This window comes from Triturus cristatus, chromosome 7 (genome assembly GCF_964204655.1).
Source record: "Triturus cristatus chromosome 7, aTriCri1.1, whole genome shotgun sequence".
Taxonomy (NCBI): Eukaryota; Metazoa; Chordata; class Amphibia; order Caudata; family Salamandridae; genus Triturus; species Triturus cristatus.
Window position 1 is genome coordinate 1,806,687,889 of NC_140590.1, and position 25,448 is coordinate 1,806,713,336.

The window sequence follows — 25,448 nt, forward strand, 5'->3', positions numbered from 1 at the left end:
TTACTACCCCCACCCACAATCTTCTAAGGAGATATGCAATGAGCTTGTCACCTTATTTAAAAATGAAGTGAATGTATTTATAACTCACTGTTCCTGCACCCCTTGGGTAATTCTGAAGTCACACAGGAAATCTTTGTGAACTCAGGTCAGCACTACAGTCCAGCCCTTTCCCCCTTTCAACCATGCCTGCTTTTTACTTATTTCCAGCCCTAAACACAGAACACCTGGAACTCATCCTAAAGAACATCAAATCAGGTTCACATTGGCAACCTGCCCCCCCTCACATTCTTCTCCACGATGGGGAGCTGGCTCTTTCCATAGTGGCAGATCTCATTTTGCTATCCCTGAGCACCTGGATAGTACCAAAATAACGGAAGCACGCCATTGTAACGCCCCTGCTCAAGAAACCCCAACTTGATACCACATCTTTGGGCAACTATCGCCCCATCTCATTGCTTCCCATTCTAGGAAAAGTTGCTGAGAAACACGTAAATAGTATAATCTCACAATTTCTGGCGGCGAATAATATTTTGCACCAATCGCAGATGGGGTTCTGCCCTGAACACGGAACAGAATCTGCTCTCCTCATAGTTACTGAGAAATTTAAAATTATATTGGACCAGGGGGGGATTGCTGCCATTTTTCTCCTTGATATAAGTGAGGCATTTAATACTGTTGATCACAGTATTTCAAAACATAGACTAGGGGAGATTGGGATTCAGCATAAGGCCATTCTATGGTTGTCCTCCTTCCTAAGTGAAAGATCCTTCCAATGCACGGAATCGGACTCCATCTCAGACAAGCTCCCCACCCCATATGGAGTTCTTCAGGGATCTGCACTCAGTCCCACCCTGTTTAATGTTTACATAAGTTCACTGGTGCAAATTGTTTAGGAGTTTGAAGTGTTACTTGTGTCTTATGCTGATGTTGCACAATTGGTAGTCTTAATGTCTGATACCACTAACTCCAATCATCGGAAGCTAGTCCCATGCATGGAAAAAATAGCAAAACAGATATGTCCAACTGCTGTATAAAGCTCAACGGTGAGAAAACTGAGCTTATGTTCCTGGATAACCGCACAGATCCTTGGATCAGGATCAGCTGGTCGGATAACTGGAGTGCGCCCCCCGCCCCCAAGTACTCCATCAAGAACTTGAGTATGTGGCATGACCGGAACCCTTCAATGGATACCCAAGCAAACAATCTTTCAGCTTCAGCATTCCACGCTTGCTCCGTGAAATCATAGACCTTCCCCCAGACCAGGCATGGAGAATGTTGATTCATGCACTAATGGCCTCAAGGGTGGACTATGCTAACTCACTGTACCCAGGGGCCCCCAAATATGTAGTCAACAGGTTTCAAGTGGTTCAAAATGTGACGGCCAGGATGGTACTGAAGATACCCAAGCAGGAGTCTGTGAAAGCGTCATTGTCAAAACTTTACTGGCTTGCTATTCAATCCAGAGTCAAGTTCAAGGCACTATGCCTAGCCCACAAAGCTATGCATGGCAGAGGTCCTGCCCTGTTACTCTCCCTCGTGTCTCCATATGTCCCTACCAGGTCCCTCAGGTCCTCATCTGATTATCTCATGAGTACAACGAGAATAAAAAGAGCCTGATGGGGAGAAAGATCCTTTACCCATTTAGTCCCAAAATGTTGGAACTCAATGACCACTGAATTACGACTTCTAAAAGACCTACCTAACTTCAGGCAGGAACTTAAAACTTGGCTTTTTCCATGATTTCCCCTCCACACCGACAAGCTACTCTCTGTGCAGTGCTGGGAAGCCATTGGGCTCCTATGCACTTTACAAATCATATAAAAAAATAAAGAAATAAATCACATAAAGAAATATGCACAAACACAGAACACATGAGAAATAGCAAGTTGACCTGAAACATCTATCCTATCGCAGTGCAAGTTGCTTGCAGAGCTGAGTTGTACTCACAAAGTCTGAGTCAGACATTCCCAGCCACACTGCATGTCCATTTTGCATAACAAAACAGCATCATTCGGCAGTTGATGTCAATACACCGACATGTTTAGAAAATGACAGGGTGGAGGGATGTACAACAAGGAGATTTAATTGAGCAGTTCTATGATGTCACAACAACAACACACCAAAACTGGAATACACAGTACAAGGATCAGATCAAACAACACATACCTACTGCTTGAACTCATACATCAGTTAAGAGTTCATCCTAAGACAGCTATGCACAAAGTACACCACATTTTTGAACACCAAACAATCAGCATCACACCACATCCTCACTGCTTCACCTTGACAACAAATGCAACTGTCTCAGTCATGCCATCTTACTTCATACTTACACTCAAGGGGAGTAGTTGATGATGAGCTGTCGACACAGGTCAAAACTTTTCTCTTTACCACTATCATCTTCATTATCCATGTCAGGACTATCAGCCGGAGGTTCCTGCTGGTCCCCATCCTCCAGAATCAAAGGGATCTCTTTGCACTATGCAAGGTTGTGGAGCATGCAGCATGCGACTGTTTTCTGACACACCTTTTTGGGTGAGTAAAGGAGGGCTCCACCGGTCTTGTCCAAACATTGGAATTTGTCTGGTTTGAATACACTGAGTCATCTAGTTGTGAGACACAAAGATGTACAACATAATCAATATTTTTGTTGAGGAGGTCAGCATGTAACACACACATTCAAATTATTGATTCATATCACTCACCAGTAAGACAGACCCTCTCCGGTTGAAGCTGTGACATCAACTGGGGTATGTTGCTGTACAGTATGATAAAGGAGACATGAGCAGACCCCGGGACTTTTGAACAGACATGTGAAATGGTCAATCTGCTAGGTATGTCGCTTGTAAGTTGATAGAATGATGATGTTCATGGTAGGCCTGGGCAGTAAATTCCGTTCCGTTCGCGGAATTTGCGGAATTTGGGTAATTTCGCGTTCCGCGGAGAGCGCGAAATTGCCCAAAAATCTGCGTTCCGCGACTTCGCGAAATTTTTTGCTTGTTCGCGTTCTCAATATGCGTGTTCGCGAGATATTTCACCCCGAGCACGCAAACAGCGATCGCGAACAGGAAAAAAGTATCGCGAACAAGCAATTCCGCGTGTTCGCGGAATTTCTGCGTGTTCGCGGAGATTTTTTACCGTTTCGCGGAGATTTGCGTAACGCGATTACGCAAATTCCGCCCACCCCTAGTTCATGGTTCCTATATATTTGCTCACATGCCTGAGGTGGAACAAGGCCACCGTGTGTGCCATTTATGGCTCCCACAACATGTGGGATGTGGCCTAGGTCATAAAAGTCACCCTTCACAGTTGTCAATTCTTCTCTTCTTGGGAAATGAATATAACTGTTAATTTGTGTTTTCAATGCAGACAGAACATTGGTTGTGACATCCCACCTGATGTAGCCACTGTTTACTGAAATGAACCAGTGACAAAGAAATGCAGGCGGGCCTTCACCTTCACTGTTGTGGTAAGAGTTGTGCGATAGGTTCTGTGAGCCTTCAACTGCCGACATAGCTCTTGAATTTTTAGGCGATTGAGTCAGAACTTCTTGATGATGTCTCGCTCCTCCACGATCAACAGGCCTGGAAATGGCCGATAGACAGGCACTTGTCTCCTCCCACTGACAGGGTACACATGTGTGGAAATAGGCAAAGATGAGATGTTGGTTACAGCGTACACGATGACTCAGACCAGCACAAGATTAACAGTCATGTTGAATCAGTGTCATGCACATGTGACCTTTATACATACATTGGCATCATGTAGTTAATTAGGTTGATAAGATGTACATACTAACTGTCAGAATGGGCTAAATGGCATAGGTGACAGACATATGGTACATTGAAAATTTATGAGTACTCAGCCATGTGGGTATTAAATGCGTCAGAGGTGGAACACAGCATTAAGCCCGTGCTGGATATTGCTGTTGTCTCTTAACATGACACATCTTGATGTAAATGATGCACAACATCATCCCTAAGGTCTGCAAACATCAGGACATCATTATTTCACAGCAGGGTTGAGGTTCTGGACTTTTAAAGAGTCCAGAGGTGTCAGGGAAACAACACCCGAAGACCCCTGAGTTCCTTCCTGTCTCGGTGCACAAATAAACAGAGACGCGGGTTTCTCGATGGTGGCGTCAGAGACCAAGATGTATTCACTGCAGGGACACAGAAGTCATAGGAACCACACAGAGGCAGAATCTAGGAGACTGTTCAAATTGCATTAAGTGGGTTGTTCCTTAAATACACGAAATATGTCTTTAGGCAACATTACACGAATATTTCTCATGCCCAACCCGGTATCCCAAACAAACAATAAATAGACATCAAACAATAATTAGTCGTAGGTTTTCGGTATTCGATCAGGTCCCCTTGTCAGTTTTCCATTCTTTGCCCGATCCTCCCCATCATAAAAATCGTAACCTCCCCATTGTAAAAGCCCAGAAGGAGAGGAGCAGAGCCAGGTGCAAAGGATTGAAAAGTAGGATAAGAGGTGTTTATGGATCATAAACGGGCATGGCTACCGTCTTCGGCCTCTCAGTCAGGACAATGGACACGAGAACCAGTATAGCAGGACTGGCCTCAGGCAAGGGAGGCAGCTTGATTCTGCCTAGTCATGCAGCGTCAGCCTTTCTCGGGGCTCGAGCTTACGTGTCCTTAACAAGGTGATTCTGCCGGGGTCATCGCCCGTCCATTGACTATGTGAGGGCAAGAAACAAAATGGATGCCGTAACTAAAATGGATGCCATGACTTAACAACAGAATGCCCTATTTCTCAGTGAATTCATGCTAGTTGCGCAGCGAAAACACTGTCATGCATATAATGGATCATTTACGGTTCATTGGTACCAAAATCGTATCAGTACTACGATACCGAATACACGGGTTCGGATCGCTACAGAACCTCAGACCGTCCTTTTGCCCTTACATAGGCAATAACTTACTCTATGTCAGAGTCCATTTCTATGTTCATCAGGTCACTGATATGTTGCTGAAGCATTACTCTATCCCGTGGCGTATCTCCAAAAACAGGTGGTCTCCTCACGCATGTTGAAACACAAAGGCTACATAAGGCAGGACCACACTGAACAATGAGACAGCATGAAAATAAAAATACCAACGCAACACCAGTGACTAGCAGAACATTCCATCCCCACGCAGATAACAGACTCCAGAACCATCCCATTAATGACCAGTCACCTTCCTCTACATGAATAGAGTCAGAGATTTTGTGTAACTTATAGATGGCCTTATATACCGTTGGCGCATTATCTGGGATCAACTCGATTGGATCATCTTACATACCCCACCTCGATCTGCAAGTAACACATCAAGGACCATACGGTTCTGTAACGTCATGAGGCGATCCGCTTGCAGCTCAGCTGTCAGGTTACTAAGGGCACCTGCAGTTTCGGTAATAGTGGATTCAACTACCCGTGTTAGTTGACGTAAGTTTCTACTGTTGGCCATAGGCCCCCAGAACGGAAGGAAACCTTTGAAGAAGTCTCCTGCTTCTTGGCCAGCAGTATCTTCTTTACTGAAAACACCTCTCACAACTCTAGTTTTGTGATAGTCCGGTGCAGCAGTGTATGTCGGAGGTAACAGTTGAGCGATATAACATGAGCCTGAGAAGTCAGCGGGCAGCCATGTGTATGCTCTGTCTTTGCAAACAAAATAGGTGCCCTTAGCAGCTAAAAATGCAGGGGAAGACTGTGACGGGAAAACGTATGTTTCGATACAGTCACTCTTCCCTAGTCGAGCTTTTGGATTCCTCCCATTTCCTTGCAAACAGACCTGACCTTGGTGGGGTACGACCCAGATCGGAGTCGAGCTTTTACGTTTGTTCTCACCCAAAGTAATGCCATATTCCGTAACATTCCAACCCATGTAAACTCGCAATTCATCCTTGGGAATGAACGGAGTGTTATTGACGTCTCTAACCATGTCAGTAATTCCTTTTACCAAGGCTCTATTAGCGGAGTTATACCTAGTGGAACGCGGAGGTCGTGGAGGATAGGTCTCTAGGGCATAAGCGTACATGGTCTGAAATGCCCAGAATGATCCATTATAACTAAAGGGCAGAACCAGATAAGGGATGCCCTTGTCCATGGTATGTGGTATCAAGCCACACACCCAGCAGTTCGTTGTGTTAACCACTAGTTGATGTTGGTGCAAGAGCTGAATGAAAGTGTTATTTATAAACTTGTAGCGTCGAGCTTGCTCGTGGGCAGGAAAAGGATGGAAAGAATGAAGAGAAACAACAGTCGGAGAAACGGGAACATGGGGAGATACTGTAGATGTAACAGGTGTAAAGATCAATTGAATACCAAAAATAATTCCGCCTACCAAAGTTATTAAAACAATCAGAAGTGTCAGAGCACATTGCATTAGAAAACATTTGCTATACAATATTTCATATAGTTTTGTCTTGCGCACATTTATGACGTTAACCCGTCGCAGTTCAGGAAGCTCCATCTTTTACAACCGTTCGCAACGGATGGTTTGTACCTGTTAAAAAATTGCCTCTGTTTTACCCTGGGAGTTCCCAAAGTAAACAAAAGAAACCGACCTTGTGTCTGGTTCCCTGCAAATTAAAACAAGGCACACGTTACGACCCTACGGTAACCCAGACGGCAAGGTGAGAGAACAACAAAAACAAAAAGATAAAAATTTAGAGCAAACTTCCTGACTGAATGGAATGCGATAAGATCAAAACAGTTTTCAAACAGAAAGGTAATTATGCAATGTCATTAGTTCATAGCATGAGAACGTAGATTATATCTGTACTTCCCGGGTCTTGTCTGATCTTGAAATAGCTGGTCTACAGGTGCAGAAATGTTCGACTCCACAGGTGACAAATGTTCACTTTGTACAACACTCTGTCCAGGGTTCAAAGGAGCAGTTCCAGCTGAGGTGTCCAAGTTCTGCGTTTCAGTTCGTGGGTCCGTTATGTACTCTGCATCACTGAAAGGGATGAGCCTAGGAACAGGTTCTGTCTCGGATACACCAAATCCCTGTCTAACCCAGTTGTCATAGGGGAGTGGGAGAGGGACACACTTCGTATGGCTAGCGTGCACCCAATTCTTCCTTCCAGCTAGGCGTACAGCAGTTCTCGTTGTTAGGAGCACTTGGAACGGGCCCACGAATCTTGGCTGGAGGTTCCGGGTTCGCTCAAAATTCCACACCACCACTTGATCACCGGGTTTCAACGTGTGGCCTGGACTCTCTGGCAGTTTAGGCAAGGATTCGAATACCTGTTGATGAATAAGGATCACTGACATAATATCGACTACAAAAATATAGACTTACAAAAATATCGATGCCAAAATATAAAATGCCAAAATATCGAAGTCCTATCTCCAAACAGGAAATTACAAAAATATTGAATCCAAAATATCGTTGTAAATAATATAGTTAGTCAAAATATCGAATTTTTTAAATGTTTTAAAAGTAATGTTAAATAAATGAAATAATACATATAATTAACTGACACATACTTAAAAATACTTAAATAACAGTAAACTTAATGAATAATTAAAGTAAGTAAAAAAAAAAAATTAATACATATATCTTAACGTGATATTAATTAAAAATATTCAATATTTTCTGTGTAGGATAGCGGGCGCGTAAAATTTACTATTACCACTCCAGTAAGTGCAATAGTAGGGAAAGCGTTGGATAGCGGGAGGGTAAAAATTACTATTCCCACTCCAGAGAATGCAACAGTAGGGAAAGCGTTGGATAACGGGAGGGTAAAAATGACTATTCCCACTCCAGAGAGTGCAATAATAGGGAAAACATTGGATAGCGTAGGGGTAAAAATTACTATTCCCACTCCAGAGAGTGCAACAGTAGGGAAATCATTCGATAGCGGGAGGGTAACATTTACTATTCCCACTCCAGTGAGTGCAACAGTAGGGAAAGCGTTGGATAGCGTAGGGGTAAAAATTACTATTCCCACTCCAGAGAGTGCAACAGTAGGGAAAGCGTTGGATAGCGGGAGGGTAACATTTACTATTCCCACTCCAGTGAGTGCAACAGTAGGGAAAGCGTTGGATAGCGTAGGGGTAAAAATGACTATTCCCACTCCAGAGAGTGCATAAGTAGGGAAAGCGTTGGATAGCGGGAGGGTAAAAATGACTATTCCCACTCCAGAGAGTGCAATAATAGGGAAAACATTGGATAGCGTAGGGGTAAAAATTACTATTCCCACTCCAGAGAGTGCAACAGTAGGGAAAGCGTTGGATAGCGGGAGGGTAACATTTACTATTCCCACTCCAGTGAGTGCAACAGTAGGGAAAGCGTTGGATAGCGTAGGGGTAAAAATTACTATTCCCACTCCAGAGAGTGCAACAGTAGGGAAAGCGTTGGATAGCGGGAGGGTAACATTTACTATTCCCACTCCAGTGAGTGCAACAGTAGGGAAAGCGTTGGATAGCGTAGGGGTAAAAATTACTATTCCCACTCCAGAGAGTGCAACAGTAGGGAAAGCGTTGGATAGTGGGAGGGTAAAAATTACTATTCCCACTCCAGTGAGTGCAACAGTAGGGAAAGAGTTGGATAGCGGGAGGGTAAAAATTACTATTAACACTCCAGAGAGTGCAATAATAGGGAAAGCATTGGATAGCGTAGGGGTAAAAATTACTATTCCCACTCAAGTAAGTGCAATAGTAGAGAAAATAATAAATGAATTTTTATTTTTAAATTAATTAATTATTAATACAAAAACAAGTATTACAATTAATTACCAATCACACAAGAATTGATTATTTATAAATACCAATACATTTTTGTTTAATTAATTAACAATTAATAATTCATTAACAAACAATTGTTTTTCAATAACAAACATTAATAAATGCAAATAATACCAATTAATAATTAATTTATAATATATTAATTAAGGATATACACAAATTATTTAAATAATTTTTTTTCCCAATTATATTACTTCCCACCATATTCCCGTATAAACACAATACCCGCTACAAATATTAATTGAATACAATTAACATAATTATCAATTTACCTATTAATACTAATTAATTACCAATTAATACAAATTTTTTACCAATTAATAATTAATCAACAACCAATTAATTTGCAATACCAATTAATAATTAACTAATAACAATTAAATTACTTCCCACCCTATTCCCCTATAAACCCACAACCCGCTGCAGAAGTAAAATGCAAAATTAAATTAAAGATATATTAATTAACAATATACACAAATAAATTAAATAATTATTTATTTACAATTATATTACTTGCCACCATATTCCCCTATAAACACACTGCCCGCTACAAATATTAAATGAATACAATTAACATAATTATCAATTAAACAATTAATACAAATTAATTACCAATTAATACTAATTATTTACCAATTAATAATTAATCAACAACCAATTAATTTGCAATACCAATTAATAATTAACTAATAACAATTAAATTACTTCCCACCCTATTCCCCTATAAACCCACAACCCGCTACAGAAGTAAAACGCAAAATTAAATTAAAAATAATTAATAATTCCTATAAATTATTATTTAATAATCTATAATTAAATTACTTCCCACCCTATTCCCCTATAAACCCACAACCCGCTACAGAAGTAAAACGCAAAATTAAATTAAAAATAATTAATAATTCCTATAAATTATTATTTAATGTACTATAATTAAATTACTTCCCACCCTACTCCCCTATAAACCCACAACCCGCTACGGAATTAAATTACAAAAAAATAAAAAAACATAAAATTCAATAATTTAAAAATATTCTAACATACATTCCAATATTAATACATACTTTTAACACATATACTAACACTTAAAACACTATAAAAAATTCGATATTTTTAACAACTATAGTATGACTGTCGATATTACTTACTTCTATATTATTGCAATCGATATTTCTTACCTGTTTTTCGATATTCTTCACCTCTATATTTTTGCAAGTCGATATTCTGTCCATTCGATATTAAAAACTCGATATTCTGGCTACTCGATATTTTTTTTTCGATATTATGTCTAGTTACCGATGAATAAGGCTTAGTTTAGCAGTCAGGTCATAAAGATAATCAATCAACATTGGATATTCGATCTGTTTGAATTCTTTTGGCCTAGGGACTCCCCAAACATTAGCAGGGCGACCGAACACAATCTCATATGGGCTAAGCCCTACTCGAGAGTGTACAGTCGCTCTGGTGGACAGTAGAGCTAAAGGCAGTGCATCTGGCCAAGATAGACCAGTGGAAGCTTGAATTTTAGCAAGTTTCAGCTTCAGGGTACCATTGTACCCTTCAACCAAACCTGCTGACTGTGGGTGATTCGCACGGTGGAATTTCTGGGTGATACCCAGACCCGTACACACACTCTTCATAACTTTCCCTACAAACTCACTTCCATTGTCCGACCAAACAATCCGTGGCATACCATACCTGGGGAAGTATTCTTTGAGGAGGATTTTGGCAGTGGACATAGCAGTGTTATCCTTTAATGGATATGCCTCAATCCATCTTGAAAAGGCACAGACTACCACTAGGACATATTTAAGATTGTTACACCTGTCCATGTGGATAAAATCCAACTGAATCACTTCAAAGGGACAAGAAGGGGGAGCAAAATGACCAGTTGGGGTTGGGGTTCCCTTGCCAGGATTATGCATCAGGCATATCATGCAATTTTTCACCACTCTTTCCGCACACTTAGTAATTCCATCATTCTTCCATACTGGAGCTAACAGTTTACAAATCCCTTTCGAACTGATGTGCGCCGCTCCATGCGCCATCGTGACTACTGCGAGCACATACGCATCAGGTAACATCCAACGCTGCTGTTCAGACAAATCAATCCAACATCCACTCGAATCTACTTTACCCGTTTTTTCCTTCCATGCATTCTTCTCATTTTCAGTTGCTTCATTCTGCATTGCCTTCACACTTTCAATCGTATTCTCACACATCCCTGATTCAGCAATCCATCTTGCAGACGTTGCAACGTACATTCGGCTCGTCATGTTCTTGGCCGTCTCTTTGGCGACCTCATCAGCAAACGCATTCCCACGGCCAACATCATCCGTAATCTTTCGATGTGCACTGCACTTCACAATCGCAACTTCATTTGGTAGGGTCAGAGATTCCAATAGATTGCTGACTAACTGTTCATGTTGGATCTTAGTCCCATGGGACGTGAGAAAACCTCTTTCTTTCCACAGACGTCCAAAGCTATGTGCTACGCCGAAGGCGTATTGGCTATCAGTAAACACATTCACTCTCTTTCCCTCAGCTAAAACACACGCTCTTGTTAGTGTAATTAATTCTGCAGCTTGGGCAGAATTCTGACTTACTCTTGCGGTCTCAACAATCGTACTCAAAGTCGTAACTGCATACGCGGCCGTCACATCACCATTCTGTAGTTTAAAACATGACCCATCGACGTACAAAGTGCCATCTGGATCTAGTAACGGAGTGTCTTTTAAATCAATCCGACCTTTTGTCTCTTCCTCAGTTCTGAAACAACAATCATGGGGCTCTGAATCACTCGACTCCTGAGTAGTCGGCAACAGCGTTGCTGGATTCAATATGTTGCATCGCTTGATCTGAATGTGACTTGCCAAAAGCGTCAGCTCATAGCCTGATAGTCTAGCACCGGTGAGGTGCTGAGTTTTTGTTCGATTCATGAGTGTATCCACAGCATGTGGAACCATGACTACTAACATGTTGTTCATGACTAGTCCAGCAGACTGTCGAATAGACACTGCAGCTGCTGCTGTAGCTCTTAAACAACTTGGCAATGCTCTGGCTACCGGATCTAATGTGGATGAGAAATATGCACAAGGCCGCTGTTTGTCACCAAATTGTTGCGTTAATACACTCAACGCACAACCTTCTCTTTCATGGACATATAGTGTAAACGGTTTACTGTAGTCAGGAGTACCCAACACAGGAGCTGAACACAGCGCATCACGTAAGTCGGAGAAGCTCTGTTGACATTCGTCAGACCATGGCAAAGGGCTCGGAACACCTTTTCCAGTCAGGGCTACCAATGGTTTTGCCATGAGAGAAACATTTGGGATCCATTGCCTGCAGTATGACGTAATACCCAAAAACGCACGCACTTCTCTCTGTGTGCTTGGTACAGTCATCTGCGAAATTGCTTTGATTCTCTCTGGGGTCAACCTTCTTCCCTCCTTTGACAAAAGATGACCTAAGTAGGTCACTTCTTGGCAACAATATTGCAGTTTAGAAGGTGAAACCTTGTGATGTAAGTCTGACAAATGACGTAATAAAGAAATTGTAGCTATTTTGCAAGTTTCCTTGTCATCAGCGGCCAATAAAAGATCATCTACGTATTGAACCAGAGCAACACCAGGAGGAAGTACAAGAGCATCTAATTGACTCTTCAATGCTTGACTGTAAATTGAAGGGCTCTCACAATAACCTTGTGGAGCGCGTTTGAATCTGAAACTGCGACCTCCTAAGAAGAAACCAAAAATGTCTCTACTTTCCTCGGCTATCGGTATGCTGAAAAATGCATTCTTCAAATCGATCACTGTAAACCATGAGGCTGAGGCAGGAATCAACGTCAATAATGCAGTGATATCTGGTACCACAGGAAACTGCGGAATCACTATTTTGTTAACTTCTCTGAGGTCAATCACAAATCTGTAGATTGGAGGTTTGGAAGGGTCAGTGCGTTTTAAAATCGGCAGAACAGGACTATTGCAGACATTTCCTCTAGTTTCCTCTATCACATCTTTCTGTATTAAGTCTTTCACAATCAGCAAAAGTGCACGTTCACCTTCATTCGAAATCCGATACTGTGGGATTCGTGGGAATCTAACATTCGCTTTCAGACTTACCACATAAGGGGGAATTTCCAAGAGGCCTACATCGTTAGGACCAGTCGCCCAAAGAGTATCAGGGAGAGAACGCAGCTCCGGTGGGAGCTTATCCATCGACATGTACATTGGAGAGATGACTCTTTTGCCTAATGTGAGCTGTACTCCCGAAGGAGAACAGTACAGTGTCGCATGCAGGCGTTTCAACAGATCTAAACCAAGCAGATTCTCATTACAACCGGTTGTTAGGATAAGGGGTGCTTCTAGTTCGCATGGCCCAACAGAAATTGATAAAGGACTAGAAACAGGATTGTGAACAGGGGCGCCTGAGAAACCTACTGAAGTGTTCGTTAAGCCAGACAAAGGTGCGCCAGGGAGTTTCGCATGCATAATTGAACTTTTTGCCGCACCAGTATCCAACAGAAACGGTTCGACCACGCCTGATGTAACTACTGCGACATAAGGTCCACTCTGATCAACTGGAACTGATACTACTCCCTCTCTTTGCCTGTGGCTGTCCTAGTACTCGCTTCTCTGAATCTCTTCATTATGTTCATAGTAATCTTCAACATGATACTGTGGAGATCTACCCGGTTGCGTAGGTTGTACATTTCGCTGATCGAAATAATTTGATGGGCGATCGGCCTGTGGTGTCATAGTACCACGTCCTCTACCTCTAGGAGCTTGCATAAAACCAACATTTCCTCTCTGAGCTGGGACACCACTAGTCTGCGCGTGGAGTACTGGACACTCGTTCTTATAATGACCCTCCTTTTTACAATAGGCACACTGATTCCATGCTAATTGTTGTCGGGAAAAACCATAATTAAATCTTTGGGACGTCCCTTGCTGGAATTGTGGCTGTTGCTGAAACTAGGGTCGCTGCTGTGAATCTGACTGATTCGAGCGAGGCGGATACACCTGTTGCAATAGTACTTTAGTCTTCAAATCTTTTGTCTTCTTTTCTGACTTTTCCTTCTCTTCTTTCTCTCTATTCTTGTAATACTGAGCAGTTGCAAGTATCTGTGCTGTCGTCGACACTGCCCATGTGCTTTCAGAATCCTTTAACTTATTACTAAGCTCAGGTAGTAAATTAAACACGAACTTGTCGACAAACAACCTCTGACCTCCCTCAGTACTCATATCTTGCCCACTGTGGTCTACGAAGGTCTCTTCAAATCTAGTGAAAAAGTCAGAGACGCTTTCGCCCTTCTTTTGCTTGCATGCCGATAGTTTATCCCAACTTACCCGTAACGCTGGCATCAGCGTTTTCATTAGATTAATTATTCTGCCAGGTAAGGCAGCAATCAGAGGTTCAGGTTTAGCACCGCCAACTTGTTGCGCATCTGCCGCTATAATAGCTGGCCAATCACCTCCTAGGGCGACTGGGTGGTTCTCTTGCCGAATCTTGGCCCATATAGGCTGTGGCACTACATTGCCAAATAGCATTTCAATGTCTGCCAAATTCATGACACACGCTTGAACTGTCTGCGTTAACTCTTTATAATAACCAGCAGGATTTTTACGCGGGTCCGGCAACGCTTGTTTTACTGCTAATACTTCGGCCCGCTTCCAAGGGATGTGTATCCACACTCTATGGAAATGCGCCGGAGCAGCTGCAATACCATTAGCCCCATCAGCTTGAACTGCTTCGCGCCATATGGGTGGAACTTCCCTCATCGGATATTGACCTCGTCTTTTCCTAGTAATCGGTGAACCATCAGGGTCCCTTGGCGCTCGAAGAGGGGAATCATCCTTATAAGCTAAAATCAGTTCTATCGCTTCCCTTACTTCTGAACCTATCACCATTCCTGCGGCAAATTTCTGCTGAACATTTATCAGATCAGAGGGGACGGAATCTAAGTCATCATCATCCCATTCCTCACGCACAAGAGAACACATCACGTCGAAAACATAACGTTGAGTTGGTTCATTCCATTGCATAAAGGTATCTAACACTCTTCGTGCATCATACTTCGCAGCTTTCGACATCCACCTAAGAGCTGTCGAATCTAACATTTCTCGTTCCTGGGGACCAGGAAGCTGACTACGTCTCTGTGTAGAGTCAGAAACGGGGGTCCCAATTAAAGACCCGTAGAGAGGAGTTAAGATATTAGTTACAGAGTCGGTTATTTTCCGACGAACGGAAAGCGGAGTCAGCATGTTTACAGGGTTCAGGAACAGGGCAGCTGGAGCAGATGAAATAGTAAGGGTGGGAGTAGTAGGTAAAGCAGTTTGCGAAACTACAGGCAAAGGCGGAACAGGCGACCCAGGAAGAGGGGGTGCCGAGGGAACATTAACCACAGGAAGGACAGGAGCTGGAATCAAAGGAAGTGGAGCAACTATTCCAGGCTGACCAGCAGCTGGCTGTACAACAGGTAGTAACTGTGGTGCTGTAATACCCTGTGCATACGGTGGAGGTGATCTCAACAGGTAAGACAACAGAGGATCCTTTTCATGGTCCTCTATCGGCTTAGTAGGACAAGATGGCAATACAGGGTAACATTTATCAATCGCCAAATTATGTTTTCTATTCGCCATCTCCATTGCTTTCTCAGTCTCGTTGACATGCAACTGCCCAGCAGACTCCATTAAAGTCAACCCTTTCTCTTTCTGTTCTTTCTTCGTCTTCCTAATTTCTCTCTGTTTGGCTTCTTTACGCCATACGTGAAAAGAATCAAACATTGCCGGCCGGGCTTTTCTTTTAAACAACTTCATTTCTAGATTGTCTAGAATTTCGCTTTCGAAGCTACCATGCGGTGGCCAACTAAGGACACCATCTTTTCTGGTATAACGGACCCATACTTCATTATAAGCAATAGGACCTACACCATGTTTACAATAGAGCTCATATGTAGGAGTTCCAATCGGAGGAACCGAACACGAATCCTCCAACCGGGAATCCCCGTTGCAACGTAACCATGACAGGAAAAAATTACTACTGTTAGTCATGACAAACCAAAGACAAATTCCAACCAAAATGCGCAAAGAACTTAGGCCTACCAAAATTAACCAATACAAAAACAAAGATTATCTAAACAAGAGCAACCAATGATAATCTACAAATTCAAAAACAAACGTAAACCAGAGCAACAAAGAACAACCAAACTGAGCGTAACCCACTTAATACTTAACTGAAATGTGGAAGACGTCACCAAGGAGAACCCGTCTACGTCTCGCCGTACTAAGGTCTGCACCTCGGGTCCAAGACAGGGCGACAGTCAGGGCAGCGGTCCTCTGTAGCCGTCTGGGAACGGGAACCCTCGTGGAAGAGATCGTCGGGCCACTTTTACGACATGCAGGGATCGATGAAGCGGGGTACCTCCCTCTGGAATCTTCACACGAAACTCCTCGAACTTTTCAGGCTTTGGACCGGTACCGGATGATGTCGCCCCACGTTGGGTGCCAATTTGAGGTTCTGGACTTTTAAGAGTCCAGAGGTGTCAGGGAAACAACACCCGAAGACCCCTGAGTTCCTTCCTGTCTCGGTGCACAAATAAACAGAGACGCGGGTTTCACGATGGTGGCGTCAGAGACCAAGATTTATTCACTGCAGGGACACAGAAGTCATAGGAACCACACAGAGGCAGAATCTACGAGACTGTTCAAATTGCATTAAGTGGGTTGTTCCTTAAATACACGAAATATGTCTTTAGGCAACATTGCACGAATATTTCTCATGCCCAACCCGGTATCCCAAACAAACAATAAATAGACATCAAACAATAATTAGTCGTAGGTTTTCGGTATTCGATCAGGTCCCCTTGTCAGTTTTCCATTCTTTGCCCGATCCTCCCCATCATAAAAATCGTAACCTCCCCATTGTAAAAGCCCAGAAGGAGAGGAGCAGAGCCAGGTGCAAAGGATTGAAAAGTAGGATAAGAGGTGTTTATGGATCATAAACGGGCATGGCTACCGTCTTCGGCCTCTCAGTCAGGACAATGGACACGAGAACCAGTATAGCAGGACTGGCCTCAGGCAAGGGAGGCAGCTTGATTCTGCCTAGTCATGCAGCGTCAGCCTTTCTCGGGGCTCGAGCTTACGTGTCCTTAACAAGGTGATTCTGCCGGGGTCATCGCCCGTCCATTGACTATGTGAGGGCAAGAAACAAAATGGATGCCGTAACTAAAATGGATGCCATGACTTAACAACAGAATGCCCTATTTCTCAGTGAATTCATGCTAGTTGCGCAGCGAAAACACTGTCATGCATATAATGGATCATTTACGGTTCATTAGTACCAAAATCGTATCAGTACTACGATACCGAATACACGGGTTCGGATCGCTACAGAACCTCAGGGTGTACATCATATATGCACATTTTGTGTTTAGTCCATCATGCCTGTGTGAGGAGTCTGCATTACACACCTTGCCAGATTCACAACAAGAGAACACAACTCCACTGGTATTGTGTGTCCAAGCACACATGGATGTCACTGACTTTTGAGGAAGGGCAAAGCAGTGCTGTACATCCTCAGGAAACTTCTATTTCATGTGTTGGATGAAAAACATGATTTTACACTCTCGAGTCCCTTCACAAGGTGCCCTTGATGCCTGATTTTGTGTGGAGCTTAATGCTGCAATTTGTTACTCAAGAGCCCCAAAACGCCAGATGGTGTTACCCACATGGTAGGTGTCAATCACAGTGGTCATTGCCATTAGATGAAATAGAGAAATGCCAGCGACGCGGTTGAGAGATTCTGACCCCCGCGGTGTGACACCGCCTATGCGAATAACATGCAGCCAATGGGACATGTCGTCGTGCTTTCATTCTAGGATTTAAAAAAACTCTATAGGTGTGCTCAGCCACTGCGGTCATTGCCATTGGACACAATTGAGAAATGCAAGTGATGCGGTGGAGAGATTCTGACACCCGTGGTGTGACACTGCCTATGCGAATGACATGGCAGCCAATGGGAAATATCATCAAAGCCGGCTTTCGAGGATTCAAAAATCGCAGTATGCATGCTCAGCCACTACAGTTATTGCAATTGGACACAACTGAGAAATGCGAACGAGGCAGAAAATGGGATTGGCGAATACCACTGAAATCCCCCTAGTGACCTAGCTATGTGTGGCAAATGGACATACTTGTCACTTGCCTAGAGACACTGCTGCCTGCTATACCTCCCCATCACCTGCTGCTGTTCATGATCCCTGGGAGCACTAATAACTCTTACTGAGCATGTAAGGGCCCGTTCCTTCACCCCATAGGAGCTGGAGCTCCTGGTGGACGAGGTCCTTGGCCAGTTGTCGTACTTTAGAATTTGGGACCGCGTAGGAGGCAGGGCCCTACCCCTGTCTCTCCCAGCATTAGTGAACCGCGAATGGTTAATGCGGTATGTACAAGTGCTTTTTTGTAACGTTTTAGCTATGAATGCACTGTGTATACGTTATTATACATCACTACGTGGGTTCCATTTTGTATCGGTGGCCATCTTATGGTTGCCCTCACATAGGCTATATAGCATGAAGCGAATACGGGCCTTTTAGAGCACATGTGCCTTTCTTTGACTTTTCTGTGACCTGGGCAGCTTGGCTCCGCTGCCCTAGGTCAAACTGGTCTCACGAGTTCCCCGTCCTCTGGCCACCTGTGATTAGCATCAGGGCTTGACACACCATAAAGTCTTTTCATCCTACACGAGCCTCCAGCTAATCTCTTTCACACCTGACTGTTCCTGCTTTATGGCTTGTTTTCCAAACAGGAGATGCTCATGTTTATTGGGGCCTATCGATATCTGATGTGGGATCTGAACCTTGCTGTGTAAATAATTACGGACTGGCTTAACTGGAATGTGGGATGGTCATCATGACTCTGCCTTTTCGTTTGTAATGTATACATGTAATGGCCATATCGTAAACTAAGGAATGTATGCCTGAGGCAGGATATTCTGTATTTAAGAAGAAGCCCGTTTCTGTGATTTTCAGCAGTCTCCTGACAACATACACGCTGTTGTACTTCTAGGACGCCTGTAATTGGTCTGCAGCCAATAAACTGATCTTTGACTTCACCCAGAAGACTCTGTGTTTCAGTAGGTCTGAAACAGGAAGAACCCCGAAGTCATAAGGTGTGTTCCCCTGCACCACTGGGCTTAAAATACCCAGTACTTCACAGTATGGGCAGCTATATGGTGCACCAGAGGTACTGGTAAGTGAATGTGTGCATTATTTTTATTCATGTGAATGGTTAGCTCATGAAATTGTACAGTAGTATGTGCCTCAGATTTCAAGCCAATGCAGATGCCATTAATATAGGACCACTACATGACATTCCATAGTCTGTACTTAAGTCTTTAGAGATGATGGCACCATTGTACGTAGTGTAGCTCTCTGTGACACTTTTAACTTAGATATTGTTCTCTGCATGGCTCTGAATCATGTTTGCTACTCTGACTTGCATATTTATTTCGCAGTTATGGTGCAATGGTTTGTAGAGCGTTCTTCCCCATGATCCCTGACTGAATGCAATGAGGAGTTATTCAGAATGAGGTTTGCCAATTGTACCGTTACACTGATGACTGGGACAATTTTCATTTTGTGCACCTGTTTACTGTGAGCTTTTTCTAGAGCAATATTAAACTTACTAGGTCAACATAATTGAGTTGGAACATGTCTATTGGGCTGAGTGAACAGATAAGTTAAGTAGATAGGGGTACAGGGAAACAATGGAGATGAGTAATGTCTGCCCACTTGTTCAAGGCCTGTATTTGTATCTTTCTAGATTTATCTGAACTCACCTCTTAATCATCTAAGACATGTACAGTGGAAATGCCATCCTACTATTGGTATCAAATTGTAGTGAGGATCCCGTGTATGTATTGTGTCACCATTCACATTCCACATGAGGGTGAGGATTGTGATGGCATCCCAGTTTCAGTGTCACAATTGGCAATAGGGCTGTCCTGTGAATGCACATTGTGGAAAGTCCACCTCTCACAACTGACAAGTTGCCCATCCAAGTAGTGCATCCTCCTATTTGGACAAAAAAAGTCATAGCTATCATTTGTACACATGACAGCCCTTAACCATGTCACCTTAGTGAGTGAAAGTCATTTCATGTACCTCAATGGGCCCTCTGTTCCATGTGGTGCTATACAATGGGCCTGGACGTAAAGGTGTTTGTATTGTGAGACACAGAGGATATTTCCACAAGGTTTTAATTACAGTGTACTGTCTATCATGGCCGCTCACAGTGCACACCACAAAGGATGTCCTTGCTCAACTTGATACAAGTGACCAGCCTCAGCATATGTATATAATGACCAGGTAGTGGGTCCATCCTCACACAAGTTGCCATTGTACTTATCAAGCTTGATCAGAGCGTAGCATGTGACATGGTCTATATGACTATGATGTCCATGATCAATGTGTGTGGTATGTGTAGAGTTGCTTCTAAACTGGCACAAAAAGGTCCACTACATATTCTTACAAATACTTTTTCTACATGTCTCTCATGCCTACAGCTCAAAGTCCATCAGCACAACGCCATTTGGATGGGCTTCGCCCAGAAGGTGTGGACCCTGAGGGTCTCCAACTGGTGCAGTACCCACTGCCACAAAAAGTGGGACAACGTTTGCTGCCCCAGCAAGAACATCGCAGAGATGCAGCTGGAACTGGTACCTCAAAGTGAGAGGTTGGTGTGTCGGAACTTGACTCCCCCAATGGCCGGCATTCTACCGGTGACCCAGCCTGACCGGTATGGAAGTTTGAGGGCCCAACAGCAGCAAGTTGGGGGTGAGTATTGGACTGAGTGTGACTTTGTGCATGAGTGGCTGCCTTAATTATAGCCGTAATCAACCAAAGAAGATCAGAGATGTCTCATTTGTGATGCAATCTGTTGAAAGATGATTGTGTGAGAATGGCAGGAGGTACCGGGTGTATACAACTGTTTCAAATCTTGTATAAGTCATGTGGCCAATGTCAACACAAAAAAATCTTACCATGTTTGCAGATTCCACGTGGAGAATGATGTCTGAACTGACCCATTCAGACATGTGAAAATAAGGGTGTGAATTGTCTAGCAAAGTACACGTGTCATCCTTGTGTGTGCAGTGTGGCTTCCAGACTATTGTGACTCATTTGATGGTGTGGCCAATTGAGGTCTTAGGGTGAAATGAGTTAGCTGAGGATATACTTGTCCTATGTGTTGTACACAGCCAAATGATACAGATGTCTACCTGCAGCATGGCATCACAATAGTTGTTTTACTTTGCACAATGACAGCACCAGCACACATTCACTGATGGTGTGGATGGGTATGAAAACACATATGCATTAGATGATGGACAATTTGACATTGTATACATAGAAATATGTTGTTGTGATGGTCAGACAGCGTAAGGTTGATGCAATGGAGCAGTATGTGGGTATTGGGTGAATGTGGTACCCCAAAGGGTTGACATGGTTGAATGGGATCAGTGTGTATGAAATTGTAGTATGTCCCAGGAATATTTGTACTGTACATTGCGATAAAGTCAGCCAATGTCATCTGAGTGGCAGTGCTTACAGTGTGTGCATTGAGGAGGGGTATACATGTGCGTAGGGGTTGGTCAAGATGTGGCTACTGCTTTATATCACGGAGTGAGCTCTTGACACATTGATGTGCCCTGTGTGTCAGCAGTCAGCACATCATAGAGATGACAGACACCAGACAATGGCTTTGACCACACATTCACTGTCCTTGTGGAGGCTACTCTCATCTTCCCAGATAGACTCATTCTGATGCCTTCTGTCCTTCAAGGCTTGCCATCACGTTGACATATCTCTGTTGTATACTTTTTGTCCAAATGCAAGGCCCTTGACTGAGATTGCCCTAGAAAGGCTAATGTGCCTTGTATTTTGTTAACACTTGTTCATGGTGATTAGTTAAATGTATCATACGACATGTGACACATATCTATTCCACTGATGTGTATATGTCAATTGCGTCATCTGGCAGTGGACAGCAATGAGCATAATGAATGGGGGTTTAATATTGGTGTGGTATTTACTTCCATGTCAGTGACAGGCTTGGATTGTGAAGCCACTGATCACAAATAGGTGTACTACAGTACTGAGAGATATTAGTATATTCATGTAAGGTCATTTAACTATTTGCATGTTTTAATTTGTTTGTGTGGTGGTCATGGTCTTTCATCATAGCATCAGAGGGACACTACTCCATTGGATGTGTAAGTCGTTTGAGAGGAAGCATGTAGGTGTTTCTACATATAATTGGATGAGAGATGTATATGTTGGCACTTGCTATGGGATTTGGCATTGCCAACGCATCATGTTGTATGAATGTACACAAGTCATGTGCCAATACATCATGTATCCTGCCAAAGGTTGGGCTGATGCAGGAACTACTTGTACAAGCAATTTCCTGTTCTGATGTGTAATGAGTTGGTTTTTTACTTGATTTCAAATTTGTGCCAAGGCCTTTGTATTGAACCTATGTCTCCGTCTGTTAAAGAATCTACTGAGGGCAGGAAAGGAGAGGGGCCTGACACCATTGGGGAAGCATCTGGCATGAGTGGTCCCCAGAAGTTGAGCGACACGGAGGGGACCAGTACCTCAGAGGGGGACAGGAGTGCCTTGGAGGAGACAGGAGATGAAACACTAAGCTCCATGAGATCATTCTCCAGCAATGACTCCATGCTGTTTGTGGACCAAGGAAGCTCAACATCTGCATCTCCATCTGCCAAAACATGGCCAGTGTCCACCCTCCATGCTGCTCTTCAAACGACTATCCGGGCCCGCTCCCCTAAGAAGGGTCGAGTCTCCTTCCTCCCAGGCACCACAGCCCCTGCCTCTGTCTCCCCTGCTGCCCTCAGTGTGGAGCCCATAGACATCCTGCAGCAGATCTCTGTGGGTGAGACTGCAGTCCTGAATGCCCTCCAGGATCATGGCAAAAAGTAGTCCAGAGTTGTTTGTTCATTAGGACATGGCTGGCCTGCAGAGATCTGTCTAGTTTCTGGCCTTCACAGTGACTGCAGCCATCCAGAGCTACCATCTCCCATCCCAGCTCCTGTCCCTTCCCCCACCATGCTCCCAATGCCCTTAGATGACCAAAGCACACACATACCTGAGCACAAAGGCACCCAGATGTCCTCAAGCAGCACACATCAACACCACTCCAGAAAACACAAACACAGTATACCCACCACACCATGCACAACTCAAACTACAAGCACCCAAGACACAACACCAACAACACCATCCCAGGACACATAAAAAACATGCATCCACGTCTCCCTCGTCTCCCTCCAAAACCCCACCCATCACCACAACTCTTCTTACATCTTTGAAGACCCTTACTATGTGTGCCCTAGACCTCTTGCCTGCCACTGCTGCCCCCTCACAAAGTTAAGAGGGCTGGCTTGCCCAAAAATTCCCTCCACCTTCAACTTCCAGCCACCCCCCAGAGAAGGGTGGCCCCAGGAAACATGTAGAGGAAGTCCCTTCCCAACAAAGGAGGAAGGGGAATAGATCCACCCAACCCGATCCCACACCCAAATCAGGAAAATGAAAAATAATTACCCTCCACGTTCTGAGAAGGTGTCTGATGTAGCCACCTCACTTACCATTCCCCAGAGTCACCTTTGGTGTTATTGCGTTCCCGAATTAGTGAATCCCAGTCATCCTCATCCCAAACCAAGCCCTCCTCCTCCTCAAGCCAGCCCTCCCCTCCCAGGTCCAGTACTCCCCCAGTCCCAGCCAGCCCTCCCTAGTCTAGTCCTCCCACTACTGCAGCCAGTCCTCCCTATCCCAGGTCCAGTCCTCCCAATGATTGACTCATCCTCCCACTTCCCATGCATATCACCCCTAAGCAGTGCCTGTAGTAGCCATTTGATGGCCCTATAATGGGAAGGTTTCCATGGCAGTCACCTGTGCTGCAAGTTTAACAGCACACAAGTGCTAACTTATCTTTGGACTGGCCATTTGCCTTGTTGATTAGCACTTTCAATAATAGTTCATTTCATTGAAGCTATATTTTGCCTATGACCATTGTTGCTGGTCTTGCTTATGATGCTGGACAATGTATATGATGTCCTGTTCTGGTATAGTAGTACCACTGTGACTGTGGCATGCAATTTACTTGCAGTTGCAGGTGTACCCAGAGTTTGGAGCAGGTAATGTGCTCAGTGAATCAGAGGGTAATTGGGGTCATGAGGTATATCAGAGATGGGCTACTCTTGGCCTATATGACGCTTTGTCAGGGCTCTGCTTTGGTACGCATGGCATATTTGCTTCCTCTACATCAACACAAACAATTTAGATTTACTGTATGACTTGTGGGATTGACAGGGTGCAACATTTGTGAATATTTAGATTTGATGCGTATGCACAAGGTAGGTGTACAGTTGTCTTTGATATGTGTGGCATCACAGGCACATGTGTACATTTCCATGTGTGAACTTGACAACCAATGCATAATGATTGTTTTGGGATATGCAGCTGTAGGACTGTGTATTGTGGACTTGGCCTTAAACCTTTCACACATATACTTGCCAGTTGGTGGGGGCATGATTTGTGCCAATCTCGATATTATGCAACAGGTTGTTTGCACATGGGGACGTTGCTGCAGGTTCTCTACGCAGTGTGTCTTTTTTAGGTATCTGTACTAGGGTCCAGAAAATTGTGGACCATATCAGCTGGGAGTAGGGAGATTGTGTTGCTCCAATGTGTGAGACAATGGGTTGTGGAGATTACATTTTCAAGCCATTCATTTTTAAATGTGAATTCTCAGTGCTGACTTACTCTGCTCAGCATATTTTCATTGGTGCCATTACTGAAATGTTAATGTCACATTACACTGAATTCACTCCACTATATGATATTACACTCCATACCAGTCCTGTATGCCAGTCCAGCATACCCCACTCCACTGTATGATGCTAAGGTGTACCTGTCACCACTGTTTGACACTACAGTCAATACAACTCCATTGAATGCCCCTCGAATGTGAAATACTCCATTATGTCATCTTGCACTGTACACCACTCCTATCTATACTACTCCACTCTCCAACATTCCACTCTATGCCAATCCATTGTGTGCCACTTTATTGTGGTGCAATCCATTCTGCCCTAATCCATTGTGCCCCTCACCTGTGTTTGGCACTCCAAATTATGCAATTTGACTCTACTACATTCCAGTGGAGGCAAATCCAGGGTAGTATACTTCACTTTGCAACACTGTCCTCTATGCTTATCTCTTGCATATGTTGTTGCTGGAGTTGTAGAGCAGTATGTGACATCCCCAGTGTTGAGTTGTTTGCTGAGCCACGGCCACCCATCCTGATGTTTGTTCTAGATGAGTATGTGACGTATCTGAGGATGCATTTGAGGTTGTGCCATGAGATGCAGGCTCTGTCATTTGTGAGGATGTGCAGTAACTGAGGACTGTTGGATGCAGACTGTACAGAAAGTGCTTGTGATATGAGCACAGATATTTGATTGGTTAGTGTTGGCCTGTCCATAGTTATTTGTGTAGACTTATGGTGACCAACTTACATGTAAGCGGGGGTCTGGTGTTAATGATGTTGCATACATGATAACAGTGGATTTATTTTGGGCATGGATGTGGAAGTCAAGACCTTTCCCA